General features: G+C 37.3%; 1 protein-coding gene across 3 annotated transcripts in view; it reads left to right on the plus strand.

Annotated features, from left to right (window-relative positions):
• The window catches only part of C9H10orf71 (chromosome 9 C10orf71 homolog), a 69,176-nt gene that overhangs the window by 37,605 nt on the left and 7,100 nt on the right, over positions 1–24,471 (plus strand). The window contains exons 2-3 of one of the 3 annotated variants that reach the window (XM_053692189.1): positions 3,313–3,436; positions 5,781–5,865. The gene's annotated coding sequence lies outside the window, so the exon portion shown is untranslated. The remainder of the gene's footprint in view (positions 1–3,312; positions 3,437–5,780; positions 5,866–24,471) is intronic. The other 2 variants (XM_053692188.1, XM_053692190.1) reach the window with 2 other exon arrangements.

Consider the following 24,471-nt stretch of genomic DNA (forward strand, 5'->3'; position numbering starts at 1 on the left):
TCCCTTGTTGAAAAAAATACAGACATATCCTACACTAGTAGGATCTAACTGCTGATCGGTGCCTGCACACATTTGTCTCTTGTGATTGGCTAAATACATGTGTTCAGCTAGCTGCCAATAGTGAAATGTTGCTCCTTCAGCAAATGATAACATGAGAATGAAGCACATTTGATAGGTAAATAGGAAAGTTGTTTAAAATTGTATTTTCTATCCAAATCATGAAAGAAAATGTTGAAGTTTGCTGTCCCTTTAAGGACCCTGTTGACTTTTATACACATCCAAATAGACTAAATATGATCTAAATATGAGCTGTCAACCTGGGTCATAGTGCATCTACAGGAAGCCCATTGGCTCCCTGCCTAGATATGTCCCCACAGCCACCTGAACCAATCAAGGAGGCTGCAACATGTTTACTTTTCTTTTTTCAAGCAGCAGTTATCTTGGCAGTGGAAAAGGGGTAATGACTGTTACTTACTCATCAGACGTCTTCTGCAGCTACCTTTGACCCTACTGGGAGCAGAAAATATGTCATTAGCTGCAGCACTGAACATGTCATGGGAGATTCTCTACTTCACTGGTCCCTGCAGAAGATGTTGGATTAGTAAGAATTAGGTGTATCCGCAGCCCAAGGAAAGTAACTCTTCATTTTATTTTATTTAGATAGCCCTCCTGTGTTAGGTGTGGGAAAAAGAGGGGGTTTCTATGAATCAAACATTCGTAATATAAATTTATATATACAGTGTGTATATATATATATATATATATATATATATATATATGTTTCCAACTCTTTTATTAATTTTTATATACAAACATAACACATCTGATGTATAATGTATAAGGTATAAGCAAACATTTATCAATCCATCCATAAACCGACAGTTGACTTATTACATCATTTAGACAGATTTCCTTACTGTCCCATTATAATATTCCCTCTCACTCCTAACACAACCATAAAGCCTCTCTCATAGCATTTTTACAACACCAATTTAGCCTGTTACCTAAATAGGCAGTGGAAAGTGAAAAAATGGTAAACCCCTATACTGATATTTTTATGCCTTCCGGGATTTAAGCAAGACACACTCACCCTTCCAAGTTCGTTGTTTTCCCGTAGCTGTCAGAGGTGTACCAATATGCATCGAAGGTTGGAGATTCTCTGCCAAACAGATCGGAACAACAAGCAATTGGTGCCACGCTCACTCTGCTCTTATTCCTTGTTTGCACTGTTAACACACGAGCTTGCATTTGCTCTGATTTTAACTGGATCTAATAAACCTACATTTTATTCGCCAAGTGCCTTTGAGACTCTATACTTCTTTTTGTTGACCTAAATAGTCAGAACATAAAAAATACCACATATGACTTACTAACAGACATCTCTCCCGCCATCCTACATCCATTACGTAACTAAAACACAATTTCTTAAGTCCGAGTGTTGTATTATCTACAATCGCCAGGTCTTAACCTCAAAAAATAATTGTTCTTGACCAAAGACCACGACCTCTCTCAGGTCAATCTTAGGGATCTGCTTGGTGTTTTACATACAAAATTCTTTACTGTCTAATTATAAATTTATCTACCGAAAGGGCTAGGTTTTATTTATACCCACTCAAGCAGATTGCATTGCAATCTTATTGATATATTCTCTATTGTTGTATTCTATCTTTAAACTTGTTATAACTCTACTTATCTATAGTATTGTCTCTATCTTTTACATATTATTAAGTTATGGGCTCCTTAAGTTACTATTATCGATACATATCGTCAAGAGGAGAGGTTGGGGGGAGAAAGAGAAAAAAAAGAGGGGGGAGGGGGAGGCAAGTCGCCTGTTGTATATCTATCTGAATCTTAAGTACCTAACCAAAAACCTGGAAAGTGCCCTGCGTTGATATTTTGAAGGATATATTCTGTTTTATTAAATAGTCTGACTAATTCCTTTTGTACGTTATTAGGCAATGACTTAATTACTGGCTTCCATTTCTTAAAAAAACATTTTAATTGCATATTTGTTGGCTGTTGAACCATGTATTGTTCCCTCGTACATTGCAATAAAATACTTTTTTTTTTAAGATTCACACATTTTGGCAAGTTAGATGATTTCCAGTTTTTCAATATTAAATTCCTAGTTACTAATATAATTGTATTTATCAATTCATTGTTCCTATGATGTTCAGAGTATTTTACTAAAAAGAAAACTTGGTATTGTTCAATCTCTTCCTCTATCACTAGTATTTCTCTAAACCAATAATTAATACGAGACCACAGTTGTGATAATTTAGGGCACCGCCAAAAGTAGTGGATACGATCTGCTGTCCCAGACCTACATTTAGGGCATGTTTGATTGGCTTTATACCACTTATTTAAATAATTTATTGTTATATAAACCTTATTTATTCATTTATATAAATAAGTGTTCCCAATTAATGCAATCAAACGCCTTTTCTGCGTCTACTGTTAATATCGCCGCATCCAACATACCTCCCACTTGTTTCCTTTTCTTCTGATTCCAAACTGATTCAATAATTTGAATATTACATTTAAAAAAAAAACAGTATTAGACTAGAAATACTATTTCGAATTCAAATGTGACATTCAAATTCGAATATAACATTTAAAAAAACAGTATTACACTAGAAATACTATTTCGAATTTGACTCTTACATTCGAATTTGAATGTCACATTCGAAATCGAATATTACATTTCAAAATTGAATGAATACATAGCTATACATTCTATTATTCGAACAAATATTTTCGAATTTTATTGAAAATTCTAAAACGAAAATTCAAAAATATATAAACATTCAAAATTCGATTCGTACGAACAAATGTATCAAAATTTGTTTTAAATTTTTAATTTTGTAAAATATTGTTGTTTACACAATTTACAGATGCAAATTTATTCCTAAATTGTTATCTTTTCCGGTTCCAAGCAGTTTTGATAAAGGGTTTTGTAACTTTGTATACACATTTAGTTTCACTTTGGTTTTAAAAAGCACATTTGTTTACAAAAGTTTACAATTATAAAAAAAACCCATATACATTACTGACGTATAAATAGAAATCTTTTTTGTGTCCTTTTTGTTTATTAGGGTAGTTATAAGTGTAGTTTGTTTATTAGTATATATTAGTGATTTGCATTTGAAGACCCTTACATGAGCGTCTGTTGCAGGATATGTGAGAATAAATTTGCTAGTGTGCTCCACATCACATGCAGACAAAAGTCTTGTTTTCTAAATGACAATAGTGATATGTTTTTGAGCTTCTGTAATGTAAATGACACAATTGAACATGTTTTTTTATTTTTAGAAGACAGGGCAATACTGAATGTGTGATGACAAACAAACATCAAGATGCACTGAGCGCTACTGAAGGTGCTAACAGTAACAAGGCTGGGTGAAGACAACAATTTAGAAAGACTTAACAAATAAAGGTAAGCAATTTCTTATATCTAAAGGGGCATTAAAGAGACAGTCTAGTCAAAAATAAACTTTCATGATTCAGAGAGGACATGTTAACAACTTTCCAATTTACTTTTATCATCAATTTTGCTTTGTTCTCTTGGTATTCTTAGTCAAAAGCTAAACCTAGGTAGGCTCATATGCTAATTTCTTAGCCCTTGAAGGCCGCCTCTTTTCTGAATGCATTTTGATATTTTTTCACAACTAGAGGGCGTTAGTTCATGTGTGCCATATAGATAACATTCTGCTCATGCACGTGGAGTTACCTAAGAGTCAGCACCGATTGGCTAAATTGCAAGTCTGTCAAAAGAACTGAAATAAGGGGGTAGTCTGCAGAGGCTTAGATACAAGGTAATCACAGAGGTAAAAAGTGTATTAACATAAATGTGTTGGTTATGCAAAACTGGGGAATGGGTAATAAAGGAATTATCTATCTTTTTAAACAATAAACATTCTGGTGTAGACTGTCCCTTAAAGGGACATAATACTCATATGCTAAATCACTTGAAACTGATGCAGTATAACTGTAAAAAGCTGACAGGAAAATATCACCTGAGCATCTCTATGTAAAAAAGGAAGATATTTTACCTCACAATCTCCTCAGCTCAGTAAGTGAGTAAGTTCTGTGTAAAAAGTTATACTTCATCTGCTCCCAGCTACAGGTAAAAAAAAAAAAATGAAGAAATGAACAGCAGCCAATCAGCATCAGCAGTGCTGAGGTCATGAACTTTTACTGTGATCTCATGAGATTTGACTTGACTCTCATGAGATTTCATTGTAAACTTCCTTTACCTGATTGATTAAATAATATGAGAGTGCACGAGGCTCATCCCTTCAGCTGTCCTAGGACAGACATACTAATATGCTGCTTAGAAATCCTTTACAATGGGATGTGGCTACTGAGGAACTTTTGAGGTAAAATATCTTTCTTTTTTACATAGAGATGTTCAGGAGATATTTTCTAGTCAGCTTTTTACAGCTATACTGCATCACTTTCAAGTGTTTAAACATTTGGGTATTATGGCCCTTTAAACTAATGAGTACAACTTCAATAGCAGGGTTACAAAATAACATGGTATTGTTTTCCTTGTGTGTCTGCAGCTGGTTTCAAAGCCGTTCACCTATTGTAACCCCTTAAAATTATCAGTTAGTGAAGCTCTGCAATTTTCACACCGGGCGTCGCTATCTTGGAGCTTATATTTGTTATGTAACTTTTAACCTGTCCTGTGCAAAAAAACCTGCAAAAAGGTACCACTTCTGCTCTCGTTTATGTGAGCTAAACTGAAGTACAAGGTACAGCTGTCACAAAGCCGGTAACATCACAGATCTGTGAAACTGCACTGCTCTTATCACAGGATGCTGCAATACGTGAGCAACAAGATGGCGGCGCCCAGGATAGAGAGCTTAACCAACTGGATTGTGTAAAGAATTAAAATAAGAGAACGACTTTAAAGAGATCTGCAGGTACAGGTGAAAAACAATAGCATGGTCAGTAATAACCTACTACTGTAATTGTACCCAGCAGTTGAATGTCCCTTAAATTTCTGATTATCCCTCATTAAACACCCAACTTAATTAAAAAAATAATATTCAGTTATCTTTGTTAATGTCATTAATACCCTACTTTAACAAAGCTACTACTTGGTTCAGAGCACTTAGAAATTGCCCAATTGATAAAGGGACATAATAGTCCCAAAATTATGTGATCAGATCAGTTAGAGCTGTGTTTCTCAACCTGTTTGTAGCAAGTTCCCTATAGGCATAATTTTGTTTCCCTAAGTACCCCCACCCACAACACATTACCTGGTACATTTCACCATGTGATATTTCCCATTGGCCCCATATCTGGTACATGTCTTAGAGATTAGACAACCTTCTTTTTTACTACAGTACTATACACTTTACCTGGCACTTTCCCTGTCACACACTATAAAAAATGTTTCTCAACTCCAGTCCTCAAATGTCACCAGACAGATTCAAAGAGAGTCAGTCACAGTGAGTCAGCAGCTGAGTAGCCTATGCAGGAAATTAAAACCTGTCCATTTAGAGTTTCTTAAAGGGTCCAACTTAGGAACACTTATTTATACATTGAATGTTTACTTTAGCTGTATGAGGGCAAAACATAATGAAAGGGAACCTCAATGAGTACCACCAAAGCTTCCAGTACCCCAAAGTATACATATACCACAGATTGAGGAACAAGGTGCTAGAGCATGTCATTTAAGACTATCGACCCTAGACTATTGTGTGTTTAACCCTTGCTAAGGGATTAAACACACAGTAAAAGTGCTGCTTGGGCCTTCTCCTTTATTGCAGGTGCTGGGAGCCTACTGCGGAAATCCCCCTATAAACGCGGATGGGGCTGGGATCATAATTAGCGTGGCTCTCCAGCGCACTTAAGGTAAATATTTGAGCTATTTAAAGGAAATGAAGGAATACTGATGAATTTGTCTAAATTTTGTGCTGCATTAGTTCGGGTATTTATCTTGTGAAAACAAGATGAGTATCCGTGTTTTGTTAATGAATGTGCATTTGTAACGAAATAAATGCTCATATCTAAAGATAACTTACTATTCCAGGAGTCTTTGGAGGTTCTGCTTGTCAGAAACAGTGTCCTCTTCTTCTATTATAGATATGTTGTTTTTTTTTTGTTTTAGCAATCCTGATTGCTTAATTATGTGAATGGCCGAACAGTCAAAATTACTCCCACCCTTGCTTTTTTCCTGTGTTTAACAATGGATGGACTAGTAACCAGTTTCATCTAATACACCATAGAGATATGTTTCATCCCTGTAAAAATAAACTTCGTTGATTGTAAACTCTTTGGAACATGGTCCTCATCTTGTTTTCTTTAGTCTGTTTTATGTATCTGTATTTTTACTATAAAACATATACCTTGTGTGCAGCACTACAGATGCTACAAATAAATTATGATAACAATAATAAATATAATTGCTCCAAGTGAAAGGTGTTCTCTAGAATTCAGAATGTGCAACTCCTCTTTAGTCAGATGTATATAAAAACACTGTGACTTACGACTTACTTATATTTTCTATTCTGTCGCCTAAGCTACACTCCCAGAAGTGTCTTGGTATCCAGACCACATGTGCACTGTCATCATATATTTTAAAGAGGTATATCTCCTAATGTGCCTAAATATGGGTTATGAAACAAAGTTCATATGTTGTTAAACTTTGAGAAAGCATTAAACTATAAAAAAAAACATGTTGAACTACATGGAGAAATACCAGTTCAAATTCGTATTCAAACCTTTGGGAGCAAAGGTACCCAAAGTATATATCCACCTTGACTTAACTGAGGAGGTAACTTAGAAGTCTTGTGGTCCTTTTAAACATAATTCTTTTTTTCCCACTTTCTGCCTCTGTTTCCAGCTTAAACGTTGGCACTTACCTTTCATCTGTCATTTGGAAGTATTCTCTCAGTTCTGTCATTTAATTAGTTAATTCCAAAAAATAATTCTTAAAAATGTGTAAATATATACACATAATGTAAACGTACCTATGGTTATACTAGTTATGTACAGTATGTGTGTGTATATTTATATATATATATATATATATATATATATATATATATATATATATATATATATATATATAATCGCCAGACAGTGTGCACTCCTGAAGAAAAAGTCCAACAGCCTTGGGTGCAGCAAAGTGCAAGTATATACTCAGAGAAAAAGTGCACTCCAAAGGTCTTTCATAAAACAATGTGGTCACTTTATTGTGAACGTTTTCGGGTAAAAACCCCGTCCTCAGACAAACAGTTGTACACTGTTTGTCTGAGGACAGGTTTTTTAGCAGAAAACGTTCACAATAAAGTGACCACATTGTTTGATGAAAGACCTTTGGAGAGCGCTTTTTCTCTGAGTATATATATATATAAAATTCATGTTAGTGGTTCACGGGATTCAAAATTGTGAGTTTAGTGGTCCCTGGGGTCTAAAAGTTTGGCGACCCCCGCACTAGAGCAACCTCTATACTCAAATTTCTATTTAATTTCCAGTAGTTATGCTTGTGATATATATATTTCAGAGTTATTTCTTATTACTGTTTTCATTTGTGAAAAAGGTAATATTCTCTCTAGATCAGTGTTCCCCAAATCCAGTTCTTAGGGCCCTTAACATGCCAGATATTTTTTGTATCTTAACTAGAGCACAGGTGAAATAATCAGCTGATGGGTGCTCTGATTATTTCCTCCGTGCTCTAGTTAAGGTATAATGAATATCTGACTTGTTAAGGGTCCTGACGACTGGGTTTGGGAATCAATGCTCTAAAGGATGGCAACTAGTTGCATGCAGGAAGGAATTTTTAACCTTATGGAAAAGCATGGGTAACAGGTGGCCATTTTTCTAATAAATGCAAAGACCCAAATCTACTTCACTTTGATTAAAATGAATATTACATTTTACAGTAGAATGCATTAGATTCAGATGCTCGAACCACTGAAGTTCTTATTCTTATGATTTGAACAGCCAATTGGATTTCAATACCTCTTATCCTATTGGCTGTTTTGAACAGCCAATATTATTTCAGAAGCTCTCATCCTATTGACTGATTTGAATTTGAAGAATCAAATTAGCCAATAGGAATGCAAAGTACGCCATTTTGAAACGGATACCTTGCATTGAAGCTTCAGTGTACAGCCGGGACCGTATGAAGAGGATGCTCCACGCTAGCTGTCTTCGCCGCTCCGCCGGGATGAAGATAGAAGACGCCCCCACGATGGATGAAGATGTCGCCGCCTGGATGAGCGGACTTCAGCAACCATAAGTAGATATTCTGGGGTTAGTGTTAGGTATTTTTTTTTATTTTTTGGGGTGGACTTTTTTCAGATTAGGGTTTGGGCTTTTAAAAAAAGAGCTAAATGCCATTTTAAGGGCACTAAAAAAGAGCTGAATGCCTTTTTAAGGGCAATGCTTATACAAATGCCCCTTTAGGGGCAATGGGTAGCTTAGGCTATTATTAGACTTTTTTATTTTAAGGGGTTGCTTGGGTGGTGGGTTTTAGGATTAGGTGTAATTGTTTTTATTTTTGATAATTTTGTTTATTATTTTTGTAAACTTAGTCGGCTAGATTACGAGTTTTGTGGTAAGCTTAAAAAGCAGCGTTAACAGGTCCTAACGCTGCTGTTTAACACCCGCTGGTATTGCGAGTCTTGCAGGTTTAGGGGCACCGCACACTTCTTTGGCCTTAACGCAAATCAACTTACGTAAATTTTGTAAAGTCTTTTTTCAATGGGACTTGCATAGCGCCGGTATTACGAGTTTGTCCTGGGAGGCCAAAAAGTGAGTGGTACACCCTCTACATCCAAGGTTCCTAACGCATTTTAAAGTCAGTAGTTATGAGTTTTACTGTACAAAGCTGTAGCATAAAACTCATAACTAAAGTGCTAAAAAGTACACTAACACCCATAAACTACCTATTAACCCCTAAACCGAGGCCCTCCCGCATCGCAAACACTAAAATAAAAATATTAACCCCTAATCTGCCGCTCCGGACATCGCTGCCACTATAATAAACATATTAACCCCTAAAATGCTGCACTCCTGCATCGCAAACACTAGTTAAATATTATTAACCCCTAATCTGCCGCCCTAACATCTCCGCAACCTACATTACTGTTATTAACCCCTAATCTGCCGTCCCCAACTTCGTCGCCACTATAGTAAATTTATTAACCCCTAAAACTATGTCTAACCCTAACCATAACACCCCCTAACTTAAATATAATTAAAATAAATATAAATAAAACCTACAATTATTACCAAAATAATTCCTATTTAAAACTAAATACTTACCTATAAAATAAACCCTAAACTAGCTACAATATAACTAATAGTTACATTGTAGCTAGCTTAGGGTTTATTTTTATTTTACCGGCAAGTTTATTTTAACTAGGTAGAATAGTTATTAAATAGTCATTAACTATTTAATAACTACCTAGCTAAAATAAATACAAATTTACCTGTAAAATAAAACCTAACCTAAGTTACACTAACACCTAACCTAAACCTACAATTAAATAAATTACCTAAATTAAATACAATTAAATAAATTACAAAAAATTGCTAAATTACAAAAAAAACCCCACTAAATTACAGAAAATAAAAAACAAATTACAAGATATTTAAACTAATTACACCTAATCTAATAGCCCTATCAAAATAAGCCCCCGCCCCAAAAAGAAAAACCCTAGCCTAAACTAAACTATCAATAACCCTTAAAAGGGCCTTTTGCGGGGCATTCCCCGAAAGAAATCAGCTCTTTTACCTGTAAAATAAATACAAACAACCCCCTCAACAGTAAAACCCACCACCCACACAACCAACCCCCCAAATAAAACCCTAACTAAAAAAAAACCTAAGCTCCCCATTGCCCTTAAAAGGGCATTTGGGTGGGCATTGCCCTTAAAAGGGCAGTTAGCTCTATTGCTGCCCAAAGCCCTAACCTAAAAATAAAACCCACCCAATACACCCTTACAAAATCCTAACACTATCCCCGAAGATTCACTTACCGGGAGAAGTCTTCATCCAAGCGGCAAGATGTCCTCAACGAAGCCGGCAGAAGTGGTCCTCCTGACGGGTATAAGTGGTCCTCCAGATGTGTTCCAATCAGCCAATGGAATGTGAGCTCAATCCTATTGGCTGATTGGATCAGCCAATAGGATTTTTTCTACCTTAATTCCGATTGGCTGATAGAATTCTATCAGCCAATCGGAATCTAAGGGACGCCATCTTGGATGACGTCATTTAAAGGAACTTTCTTTCGTCGTTAGTCCATCGGAAGAGGAGGATGCTCCGCGTCGGATGTCATGAAGATGGACCCGTTCCGCGCCGGATGGATGAAGATAGAAGATGCCGTCTGGATGAAGACTTCTGCCCATCTGAAGGACCACTTCTGCCGGCTTCGTTGAGGACATCTTGCTGCTTGGATGATGACTTCTCCCGGGAATTTAATCTTCGGGGGTTAGTGTTAGGATTTTTTAAGGGTGTATTGGGTGGGTTTTATTTTTAGGTTAGGGCTTTGGGCAGCAATAGAGCTAAATGCCCTTTTAAGGGCAATGCCCATCCAAATGCCCTTTTCAGGGCAATGGGGAGCTTAGGTTTTTTTAGTTAGGGTTTTATTTGGGGGGTTGGTTGTGTGGGTGGTGGGTTTTACTGTTGGGGGAGTTGTTTGTATTTTTTTACAGGTAAAAGAGCTAGGGTTTTTTTTATTTTGGGGGGGCATTTTTTATTTTGAAAGGGGTATTATATTAGGTGTAATTAGTTTAAAGATCTTGTAATTTGTTTTTTATTTTCTGTGATTTAGTGTTTGTTTTTTGTAATTTAGCTAATTTTATTTAATTGTATTTAATTTAGGGAATTTATTTAATTGTAGTGTAGTGTTAGGTGTTAGTGTAACTTAGGTTAGGTTTTATTTTACAGGTAAATTTGTATTTATTTTAGCTAGGTAGTTATTAAATAGTTAATAACTATTTAATAACTATTCTACCTAGTTAAAATAAATACAAATTTGCCTGTAAAATAAAAATAAACCCTAAGCTAGCTATAATGTAACTATTAGTTATATTGTAGCTATCTTAGGGTTTATTTTATAGGTAAGTATTTAGTTTTAAATAGGAATAATTTAGTTAATGATAGGAATTTTATTTAGATATATTTAAATTATATTTAAGTTAGGGGGTGTTAGGGTTTGACTTAGGTTTAGGGGTTAATAAATTTAGAATAGTGGCGGTAATGTTGGGGGCGGCAGATTAGGGATTAATAAGTGTAGGTAGGTTGCGGCAACATTGGGGGTGGCAGATTAGGGGTTAATAAATATAATGTAGGTGTCGGCATGTTGGGGGCAGCAGATTAGGGGTTAATAAATATAATGTAGGTGGCGGCGATGTCCGGAGCGGCAGATTAGGGGTTAATAAGTATAATGTAGGTGTCGGCGATGTCGGGGGCGACAGATTAGGGGTTAATAAGTGTAAGATTAGGGGTGTTTAGACTCGGGGTTCATGTTAGGGTGTTAGGTGTAAACATAACTTTAGTTTCCCCATAGGAATCAATGGGGCTGCGTTACTGAGTCTTACGCTGCATTTTTGCAGGTGTTAGACTTTATCTCAGCCGGCTCTCCCCATTGATGTCTATGGGGAAATCGTGCACGAGCACGTACAACCAGCTCACCGCTGATTTAAGCAGCGCTGGTATTGGAGTGCGGTATGGAGCTCAATTTTGCTCTACGCTCACTTCTTGCCTTTTAACGGCGGGTTTGTAAAAACCCGTAATACCAGCGCTGTAGGTAAGAGAGTGGTGAGAAAAAACTGCACGTTAGCACCGCACCCCTCATAATGCAAAACTCATAATCTAGCCGAGTGTTTTTTTATTTTTCGTAATTTAGTGTTTATTATTTTTTTTAATTTTAGATTTTTAAATTTTTCTCGTAGTGTTAGTTTTTTTTAAATTTTAAATTTAGATTTTTTTAATTGGTAGTTTTTTTTATTTTATTAGAAAAATTATGTTAGGTTAATTTATAGTTTAAACTTAGTTTTTGTTTTATTTCACAGGTAAGTTTTTATTTTTTTTAAATATAGTTATATTGTAATTTTAATTTAAAGTTAGGGGGGTGTTAGGTTTAGGGGTTAATAGTTTAATTTAGTGTTTTGCGTTGTGGGGGGGCTGTGTTTTAAGTGGTTAATAGGTTTATTTAGTTGCAGAGATGTGGGAGGCCGGAGGTTTAGGGGTTAATAGGTTTATTTAGTTGCGGAGATGTGGGAGGCCAGAGGTTTAGGGGTTAATAACTTTATTATAGTGTCTGCGATGTCGGGGAGCAGCAGAATAGGGGTTAATAACTTTATTATAGTGGCGGTGATGTCTGGGTGCGGCAGAATAGGGGTCAATAACTTTATTATAGTTGTCGGTGATGTCGGGAGCAGCGGAATAGGGGTTAATAACTTTTATTAGTGTCAGCGATGTCAGGAGCGGTGCATTAGGGGTTAATAACTTTATTTAGGTGTTGGCGATGTCGGGTAGCGGCGGATTAGGGTTGTTTAGACTTGGGGTTTATGTTAGAGTGTTAGGTTTAAAAGTAACTTTTTCACCCATAGACATCAATGAGATTGCGTTACGGAGATTTTTCATACTCTCTCCCCATTGATGTCTATGGGGGAAAGCGTGCACCTGGGACCAGATTAGTGTATTTATTAGGGTTAGGGTTTATTTAAATGGAATAGTATTGAAACCAGATTAGGGAATATATTTAAATAAATATTAAACTGGGATGGCTCAATTAGATATAATCATTCAATAGGTGCATAACAACAGTATATAGGATCTCACGAGCAGAATAATGAGTGTGCAATATAATCGCTTGCACTTAGTATTGACACCCCTGTTAGTAACAAGGTGGGGACAAGAGGTGATGATATACCCCCCCCCCATGCTTGTACTAACATCTAACACTACTGGTTATAAAAGAAATAATACAGCAAGTGTTCAATAAGATGTAATCCATACATTATACTGTTGTTATGCACCTATTGAATGATCATATCTAATTGATCCATCTCATAAACACATTAACACATAAATATATATGTATATATTCATAAAAATATATATTAAATATATGTATTAAAAAATGCTGCCCATCGCTGCGCTACTTACCCCCTTTGCTGCATGAGGTTCTGATGACGTCTATGAAGGCATCAGAACGAGCCTATGGAAGCACGCTCTCATGAGCACAATGCTTCCTAACAATTAACTTGTAATACCAGAACACATTATCATGTGCTGGTATTACAAACGCTAATATAGCTTGCAGTGATATTTAGCACTCCACATGTAATCTGGCCCAAAGTGATTATCACACAAAATAAATTCTTCTCTTTAAAAATCCATTTGTCTAACTGGAATCCAATCTCTTATAATGAAACATCACATTCCTTAGCTAGAATCAGACTTTCCACTGAAGTTTAAAAATAAATAAAAAAAAACCAACAGATTTTTCTTCTCCCCAGAATCCCTAGGCAGCAGTGTGTTGTGAACATCTTATAAAAACAGTCTAGGAATGACTAAGTTTTGTCTTCAGTTTTGGGTTTTAAATTTCTCATACTGAAATATACCATTTCATTATTTGGTTCAGCATCTTGTGTAGCTTCATTCTTCAGACTGACCCTTTGGGGTAGATTTACCAATGTCTGTCCGACATGATACGCTGTAGCGTATCATGTCCGACAGACATTGCTGAATGCCGACAGCATACGCTGTCGGCATTTATCATTACACAAGCAGTTCACCAGAACTGCTTGTGTAATGCTGCCCCCTGCGGATTTATGGCCAGTCGGCTAGCAGGGGGTGTCATATAGGATCGGGCGGATTAAAGACTGCAGCCTCAGAGGCAGCTGAGAAGTTATGGAGCAGCGGTCTTTAGACCTCTGCTTCATAACTACTGTTTCCATCTAGCCTGAAGGGTTGCGCAGAAACAAGGGGAACAAGGGTTATTCGGTCCTTGTTAAATCTACCCCTTTGTGTTTGCTCACTAAGGCTGCCTATCCTATATCCAAAAGTCTTTTCTCTGTCTGTTACAGCTGCTTAGATACCTCTCTAAAGGCTTGACAGTTTTGGATTAGACTTTCATTCTTCCATAGCTTTTTTGGTCAGTGTCCAGTTCCTTTTTTACCTTGGAGAATTTAGTGTGCATGTGTACTCACTCCTCTTGCCTATGCAGGGGTGATAACGTGTTGTACATCCTCCCTTCCAAGCAATCAGCAAACCCTGTGTTATGTTAGCTAAAAGATAAATCCAAGAATCAAGGTGACTACATTCAGTCAATGCAGGAAAAGCTGTACAGTTTATATGCTAAATTATGGTAGTCAAATAAATTGTAAGATCTTTATCTTCTATATACTGTACATTGGTCTCTTAGAAAAACTACCAACTGTAAAGCTCCCTTTTACAGGACAGAAGCTCTCATTTTGCTTCACAAAACCAAATGATTTTAAAAGTTGGCTGAGAGAAAAAAAAATGTAGATGCCACACTTAATGGCTTCTTGCTTCCGTCCACACTAATTTGCCTGATGCGCACTTCCAAAGAGGTACTCTTGTATCTGTTTAGAGCTTTTTGGTTTTATGCTCTAAGGCAGAGCTTTCCAAACTTTTCATGTTGGTGACACACTTTTTAGACCTACATCATTTTGCGACACAGTAATTCAGTTGTACTAGCAAACAGGAGGTTAAACTAACTTGTTTTAAAATATACGGACACATACATAAATTATATAATAATAATATGTATTTACAAGTAACAGTATGTATGTGCAATAATTAAAAAAAAGTTTAATAACACCAATAGCTACTTACTATTTTAATGGGATTTATGAGGTTGATGGGATGAACACAATTTTTGAATATTTGGTAAAGATACTCGCATTTCATCATCAAGCATTTTTAAGCTTCCACTTCCTATCCATATATCAAGAGCAGGAGCAGCAATGCACTACTGGGAGCTTGCTGCACAAAAACCCCTCTGACTGCAGCTCAGCGTTTAAGATGCCGCCCTCAGAGCTCCGTGAGCCCTACTGACTACTGCCTGCGCTGCAAACACACTGCTGTCCCACTCACTGGCTACACTTGCAGTCACAAGCCAATTAAGGAGACTACACGTGCAGTCAGGAGCCAATGTGCCGCCAAAGCCGCCAATGTTTCAGTTCCCACTGAGCTGCACCAATTGGTTAAGATGATCTGTGACCCACTAGGTATCAATCATGTATCAACCATGTGATATGCATAGCAGGCAGGCGGAAAGGCAGAAACCTAAAAAAAAAATGTTACAAAAATTAAATTTTTAAAAAATTGTGCTGAAGCAGGGACACACCTACACACTGCTGCCGACACACTAGTGTGTCCCGACACACAGTTTGGAAAGCACTGCTCTAAGGTTATGAAATAACAACCAGATTTAGAGACAGGAACCACTTCTGCATGAGATATGTTGCAGATTGTAAACAGGACTTTGCTAAGCTTCAGATAGGTAGCAGCAGGTGTAGACAAACTTAGGTAAAACAGGAGAGTAGTTGACAAACAATTCAGGGATCAGCACCTGATTAACAGTCCAGAACTGGTTTTCACAGCAAAAGGGAGTATCAGCAAAGTTAACCAGAGAACAATTCCAGAAGCCTTTATCCAGATAATCAGTCCACAAGTAAAGGTACTGACAAGGGTTAGGCAGGAGACATAAACCAAATAAGTCGCCATGGTCAGAAACAAAAGGGCAGGCCAGAAAAAAATATGATAGGACTTCCATTAATATACCAAAGCAAGGGACAGCAAAGGCTTTTTACAACCTCCCAAATAGTCTTGGTGCCAGGAACCCTACAGAAAACACTTCCTGAACAGAGGATTAAAAAACAGCACGTCCCCAGAATCTCCTCCTACCATTTGCCCCAGGGCCAGTACACCTCTGAACTGCATCTCCATTGGGTAAGCACAGAGCACCATCCGCATCACCACAGGACCTGACAGGATAATGAAATTTAAATTGACAATTGATATCTATACTTAGGGGCGAACAAGGCATCTATCCAATGCTTGGTTATTCTTCTGCTGCCAGGTTGATACCTTCTCTTCTGACTTATCTTTGCTACTCAATTCCATGAATCCTATCCTGTCCTAGGTCCATAACTCTTAACCTGTCCCAGTTCTGTAACAACTATTGGACATTGATTTTCTGCTGACACCAAAAGGCAAGTATTTCTACTGGTCACCTCTGCTTATCCTTTTGACCACTGATATATGGGTGTCCTGCTAGTCATTATTTACATGCTGCTTGTGTGTCCTGCTAGTCATTATTTACATGATATCCAGATAACCATTGCCATTTGTTCTTCTCTTGTTCATTGAAGCTGGTATGCCCTACCGACCATTGCCATCTGTATTTCTGATCACTGGTGTCTAGGTATCCTGATGACTATTGTTATATATTACTACAAATGATAATTGTACCATGTATGTTCTGCTAGTCATTATTACTTGCATATCCAGATTACCATAGCCATCTGCTCCTATTGGTCATTACAGCAGATGTGTCCTGCTAGCCATTACATGTGTATATCTGTTGATCAACATTATATGTGGATCCTGCTGACCAAAACTATATATATTCCTGCTCGTCACCAATACCAGTGTATTCCTGCTTGTTAACCTTTTTTGTATATTCTACTGGTGAAAACTGTCTGTGTTCTTACAGATCATTATCATCTATGTATTCTGGCAACCATAGAAGCTTGCGTTCCTGCTGGTCACCAGAGCTTGTATATTCTGCTAAGCATTTTCCTCTTTGAGCCTGTTTACCATTTTAATCTATGTATCCTGATGGATATTGCTAACTAAGCAATATGGTGGCCCTTGTTGCTTGTTTCTTGACTAACCTAATGTGTTTCATTGGCCCCTGTTGTCTATTCATTCTGCTGGCCATATCTGTGCCTCTTGGTCTGTGGTATCAATATATCTTATTGTCTAGGGCTGCATACATTTCTGCTACAATCTGCATTTTTATTCAACCAGACACTCTGGCCTAGATTTAGAGTTGGGCGGTAGCCGTCAAAACCAGCGTTAGAGGCTCCTAACGCTGGTTTTTACCGCCTGCTGGTATTTGGAGTCAGTCAGGAAAGGGTCTAACGCTCACTTTGCAGCCGCGACTTTTCCATACCGCAGATCGCCCTACGCCATTTGCGTATCCTATCTTTTCAATGGGATCTTTCTAACGCCGGTATTTAGAGTCGTGGCTGAAGTGAGCGTTAGAAATCTAACGACAAAACTCCAGCCGCAGAAAAAAGTCAGTAGTTAAGAGCTTTCTGGGCTAACGCCGGTTTATAAAGCTCTTAACTACTGTGCTCTAAAGTACACTAACACCCATAAACTACCTATGTACCCCTAAACCGAGGTCCCCCCACATCGCCGCCACTCTATTAAAATTTTTTAACCCCTAATCTGCCGCTCCGTACACCGCCGCCATTTACGTTATCCCTATGTACCCCTAATCTGCTGCCCCTAACACCGCCGACCCCTATATCATATTTATTAACCCCTAATCTGCCCCCAACAACGTCGCCGCCAGCTACCTACAATAATTAACCCCTAATCTGCCAACCGGATCTCGCCGTTACTCTAATAAATGGATTAACCCCTAAAGCTAACCCTAACACTAACACCCCCCTAAATTAAATATAATTTAAATCTAACAAAATAAATTAACTCTTATTATATAAATTATTCCTATTTAAAGCTAAATACTTACCTGTAAAATAAACCCTAATATAGCTACAATATAAATAATAATTATATTGTAGCTATTTTAGGATTAATATTTATTTTACAGGCAACTTTGTAATTATTTTAACCAGGTACAATAGCTATTAAATAGTTAATAACTATTTAATAGCTAAAATAGTTAAAATAATTACAAAATTACCTGTAAAATAAATCCTAACCTAAGTTACAATTAAACCTAACACTACACTATCAATAAATAAATTAAATAAACTACCTACAATTACCTACAATTAAACCTAACACTACACTATCAATAAATTAATTAAATACAATACCTACAAATAACTACAATTAAATAAACTAACTAGAGTACAAAAAATAAAAAAGAACTGTTACAAAAAATAAAAAAATATTTACAAACACCTACTCTAAGCCCCCTAATAAAATAACAAAGACCCCCAAAATAAAAAAATGCCCTACCCTATTCTAAATTAAAAAAGTTCAAAGCTCTTTTACCTTACCAGCCCTGAAAAGGGCCATTTGCGGGGCATGCCCCAAATAATTCAGCTCTTTTGCCTGTAAAAAAAAAACATACAATACCCCCCCCCAACATTACAACCCACCACCCACATACCCCTAATCTAACCCAAACCCCCTTAAATAAACCTAACACTAAGCCCCTGAAGATCTCCCTACCTTGTCTTCACCACACCGGGTTCCCATCTGTCCAGAAGAGCCTCCGAAATCTTCATCCAAGCCCAAGCAGGGGCTGAAGAGTGACGTCCATCCTCCGGCTGAAGTCTGGATCCAAGCGGCAAATGAAGAAGTCCATCTTCGGGAAGAAATCTTCATCCTATCCGGGCAGAAGAGGACATCCGGACCGGCAAACATCTTCATCCAAGCCGCATCTTCTATGTTGTTCCATCGGATGACGAGCGGCTGATCTTGAAGACCTCCGGCGCGGATCCATCCTCTTCGTTCGACGTCCAACTGAAGAATGAAGGTTCCTTTAAGGGACGTCATCCAAGATGGCGTCCCTCGAATTCCGATTGGCTGATAGGATTCTATCAGCCAATTGGAATTAAGGTAGGAAAATTCTGATTGGCTGATGGAATCAGCCAATCAGATTCAAGTTCAATCCGATTGGCTGATCCAATCAGCCAATCAGATTGAGCTCGCATTCTATTGGCTGTTCCGATCAGCCAATAGAATGCAAGCTCAATCTGATTGGCTGATCCATCCTCTTCGTTCGACGTCCAACTGAAGAATGAAGGTTCCTTTAAGGGACGTCATCCAAGATGGCGTCCCTCGAATTCCGATTGGCTGATAGGATTCTATCAGCCAATCGGAATTAAGGTAGGAAAATTCTGATTGGCTGATGGAATCAGCCAATCAGATTCAAGTTCAATCCGATTGGCTGATCCAATCAGCCAATCAGATTGAGCTCGCATTTTATTGGCTGTTCCGATCAGCCAATAGAATGCGAGCTCAATCTGATTGGCTGATCCAATCAGATTGAACTTGAATCTGATTGGCTGATTCCATCAGCCAATCAGAATTTTCCTACCTTAATTCCGATTGGCTGATAGAATCCTATCAGCCAATCGGAATTCGAGGGACGCCATCTTGGATGACGTCCCTTAAAGGAACCTTCATTCTTCAGTTGGACGTCGAACGAAGAGGATGGATCCGCGCCGGAGGTCTTCAAGATCAGCCGCTCGTCATCCGATGGAACAACATAGAAGATGCGGCTTGGATGAAGATGTTTGCCGGGCCAGATGTCCTCTTCTGCCCGGATAGGATGAAGATTTCTTGCCGAAGATAGACTTCTTCATTTGCCGCTTGGATCCAGACTTCAGCCGGAGGATGGACGTCACTCTTCAGCCCCTGCTTGGGCTTGGATGAAGATTTTGGAGGCTCTTCTGGACAGATCGGGACCCGGTGTGGTGAAGGCAAGGTAGGGAGATCTTCAGGGGCTTAGTGTTAGGTTTATTTAAGGGGGGTTTGGGTTAGATTAGGGGTATGTGGGTGGTGGGTTGTAATGTTGGGGGGGGGTATTGTATGTTTTTTTTACAGGCAAAAGAGCTGAATTCTTTGGGGCATGCCCCGCAAAGGGCCCTTTTCAGGGCTGGTAAGGTAAAAGAGCTTTTCTATTTTAATTTTAGAATTGGGTAGGGCATTTTTTTATTTTGGGGGTCTTTGTTATATTAGTAGGGGGCTTAGAGTAGGTGTAATTAGTTTAAAATTGTTGTAATATTTTTCTAATGTTTGTAAATATTTTTTTATTTTTTGTACTTTAGTTAGTTTATTTCATTGTATTTATTTGTAGGTATTGTATTTAATTAATTTATTGATAGTTTAGTGTTAGGTTTAATTGTAGGTAATTGTAGGTATTTTATTTAATTTATTTATTGATAGTGTAGTGTTAGGTTTAATTGTAGATAATTGTAGGTATTTTATTTAATTCATTTATTGATAGTGTAGTGTTAGGTTTAATTGTAACTTAGGTTAGGATTTATTTTGCAGGTAATTTTGTAATTATTTTAACTAGGTAACTATTAAATAGTTATTAACTATTTAATAGCTATTGTACCTGGTTAAAATAAATACAAAGTTGCCTGTAAAATAAATATTAATCCTAAAATAGCTACAATATAATTATAATTTATATTGTAGCTATGTTAGGGTTTATTTTACAGGTAAGTATTTAGCTTTAAATAGGAATAATTTATTTAATAAGAGTTAATTTATTTCGTTAGATTTAAATTATATTTAACTTAGGGGGGTGTTAGTGTTAGGGGTAGACTTAGCTTTAGGGGTTAATCCATTTATTATAGTAGCGGTGTGGTCCGGTCGGCAGATTAGGGGTTAATAATTGTAGGTAGGTGGAGGCAACGTTGGGGGCGGCAGATTAGGGGTTAATAAATATAATATAGGGGTCGGCGGTGTTAGGGGCATCAGATTAGGGGTACATGGGTATAATGTAGGTTGCGGCGGTGTACGGAGCGGCAGATTAGGGGTTAATAATAATATGCAGGGTTCAGCGATAGCGGGGGCGGCATATGAGGGGTTAATAAATATAATATAGGGGTCGGCGATGTTAGGGGCAGCAGATTAGGGGTACATAGGTATAATGTAGGTTGCGGCGGTGTACGGAGCGGCAGATTAGGGGTTAATAATATAATGCAGGTGTCAGCGATAACGGGAGCAGCAGATTAGGGGTTAATAAGTGTAAGGTTAGGGGTGTTTAGACTCGGGGTTCATGTTAGGGTGTTAGGTGCAGACTTAGGAAGTGTTTCCCCATAGGAAACAATTGGGCTGCGTTAGGAGCTGAATGCTGCTTTTTTGCAGGTGTTAGGTTTTTTTTCAGCTCAAACAGCCCCATTGTTTTCTATGGGGGAATCGTGCATGAGCACGTTTTTGAAGCTGGCCGCGTCTGTAAGCACCGCTGGAATTTAGAGTTGCAGTGGCGGTAAATATGCTCTACGCTCCCTTTTTGGAGCCTAACGCAGCTCTTCTGTGAACTCTATGTACCAGCAGTATTTAAAAGGTGCGGGGGGGGAAAAGCACGCGTAGCTCACGCACCCCTTTGGCCGCAGATCTAGCCGTCTGTGACCTGTTACTACTCGTTGCCTGAAATCTGCCAGTCATTGTCACTGCAGACTATGGACTTCGCACCATCCTTGTCTTATTTTTGTAACTTTCTTCTAATCTTCTTTCAAGTATCACATATAAATATCTGTGCTACTAGTAACAGATTCATTAAAAAATAATGTTTTTCAAGGCATAACATGTTTTTTGTTGTGTCTGGAGGATATGTCAACAGTCTCTGACACCATATTGTAACAGACCTCTTGGAGTGTCTCTGTATTTTGGAATCAACAGACTCATTTCATGTGGCACCCAGTAATCAGTCACACTTGATTACTGAAATTTTTGCAGCATCTTGTTCCAGTGCTAACTTTAGGTCAGATTTTATCTTGCTGAGCTTTGTGTTCAATAACAGGAAGTGAAACAGCCTATTCTTTGCTATGTGTTATCCCAATTGTATCTCACTGTTCGTAGAAAGATTTTAACAAAGCTTTATTAAATATTTACGATGGGCACTTTTGTTTATTTATACTCACTTGTCTCTCTGATATCTGAAAATTCACTAACATTGCAGACAATGGCAATAATCAGAATAAGATTTGCCAATCCAACGGCCATCTGAAAATTTAAAAAAACATTTAATCTAATAAAAATTAATAGAATAAAATAAAATATTGCATCCCTAGGTGTGCTGCACACCACTAACCTAGACCGCTGCGGTATAAGGACAAAAGCAAGCTTGCAGAGTCTGCGTACAGAAATCTATGGTCATAGACAAAACAGTGAGTCAAACACAAAATGACACGGACTGAGATACCTCAAAGCCACAGAGTGGCAGATGAAGCCCATAGACCAGAAAGGACGGCTGTGTCCACAGATAGAAACAAATGGAGTATGTACAGCACAAGTTAAAAAATGAGTGATTGTTTTTTTGTGTGTCACTATATAGTGTGTTTTTTTTTATTAAAATCCTTTTCTACGTGCTGATCTGTGTCTGCATTAGCGCTTCCTTGAGGGGTGTTCTACCTATTTTTTTTATCTTTATTAGTGGGGCCAAAAGAATGCTGAAATCCCTCTCTATATATCTGGATTTTCTCATGAATCCTGATTTTTTTCTTTCTCTTTTTTTTTTTAGTCTTCGGGTATAGATATATACAGATATATATAGGAATATCTATTTTTAAATATTTATGACATATTCTGCTATGTGCAGAACATAGGAATGTGAAATATTTACAGTAAATACATACAGTAGTTAAAATGTATTTGTGTTTTTATATATATATATATATATATATATATATATATATATATATATATATATATATATATATATATATATATATATATATATGTATATATATATATATATATATATATGTCTGTAAATACATATATACACATATAAATATATAAATACATATGTACACACATACACACACACATACATATACATATTTTGACATGTATATATATATGTATCACTATGTTAAAGCCCTTTGCCTGTTTTTTTTCTAACACCTGAGACCTCATATCTTTAAGCCCGTGTTTAGTTGATTATATTCTGTTGTTTTACAAGATATACAATGGGGCATATTTATCTGCTCCATAACTTGTCTGCCTGCTCTGAGGCCGCGGACAGAAATCAACATGATCGAATACGATCGGGTTGATTGACACCCCCAGCTAGTTCATTAAAGGGATATAAAAACCTTGTAATTAACAAAGGGGCCAGGTTATGAGTGGAGCACTAACAGTTACACGTGAGTGATAAGGGGTATATCGCAAGTGTTTGTATTTGTCAGGTTTTCCACTCATATTACACTAGAATGATTACCGCGTCCTAAAAAAATTGTGCAAAAAAGTTATAAGGGCTCAAAGATATGAGATCTCAGGTGTTAGAAAAAAAGAACTGTGTCACGCTCTGCGGAGTGGGTTCGGGGGTAAGGAGCTTATGCAAGGTGGTGGCAGGCATAGGACTGTCTGGAATACTAAAAGGGGCCAGGGGTATGTGCTTCTTTATGAAATTACCCCTTTTAGGCATGGTTTAGTAACAGACAAGCAAGTAAGTTTATTGTACTGGAACTGGGGACAGGATAGGCAAGCAGGTGAAACCACAACAGTATTGGAGTCTGAGGTAATGCCCACTATAGGGCCAGGAACAGGAGTGCCCATTGTAAGCCAAGAGCAAAGTGCCAACTTTTTTTTTTTTTAAATGAAAAGAACAATATCTTCTATGAAAAGTATTCCTAACACCTTTGGCTTTAGTGCAGTTGGTCTAGCACAGTGTCGTACTAGCGTAAGAGCAATAACTAATATTGTTTTGTAGGTCGCCCCATAGAAGTCTATAGGAAGAATCCATTAGCGTGGTTGCAATATCTGAAGTCCTAATGTTAGCGCAACTTGGTCTTTCGCTTGTCTTGTTCTTTTTACTTCCAACTTGTAATACATGCGCTAATGTGACCGCAATCATTTTTGTCTTTGAGTGCAGTTGAACTAAAAAAAAATTGTGCAACATTAATTTGGCTGGTCCTTTTGAAAATCTATTCTAGCCTGTTTCCTGTGGCATATTCTTGATGTTTTATCAATGATAAAAGTGTTCAAATTAAATATAATTATATAATTGTAAATTTATGATTGCAATGATCTGTGTTGGAGGTTTAAAAATGTTAAAGGGACACTGAACCCAAATTTTTTCTTTTGTAATTCAGAAAGAGCATGCAATTTTAAGCAACTTTCTAATTTACTCCTATTATCAATTTTTCTTCGTTCTCTTGCTATCTTTATTTGAAAAAGAAGGCATCTAAGCTTTTTTGGTTTCAGTACTCTGGACAGCACTTTTTTATTGGTGGATGAATTTATCCACCAATCAGCAAGGACAACCCAGGTTGTTCACCAAAAATGGGCCGGCATCTAAACTTACATTCTTGCATTTCAAATAAAGATACCAAGAGAATGAAGAAAATTCGATAATAGGAGTAAATTAGAAAGTTGCTTAAAATTTCATGCTCAATCTGAATCACGAAAGAAAAATTTTGGGTACAGTGTCCCTTTAATTACAAAAAGTATAACAATTGTATGAAATCATTAGATGCATATATGTCATAAATTAATATCATTGGTTAAGGGAAAAAATGC

Source organism: Bombina bombina, chromosome 9 (genome assembly GCF_027579735.1).
Source record: "Bombina bombina isolate aBomBom1 chromosome 9, aBomBom1.pri, whole genome shotgun sequence".
Lineage (NCBI taxonomy): Eukaryota > Metazoa > Chordata > Amphibia > Anura > Bombinatoridae > Bombina > Bombina bombina.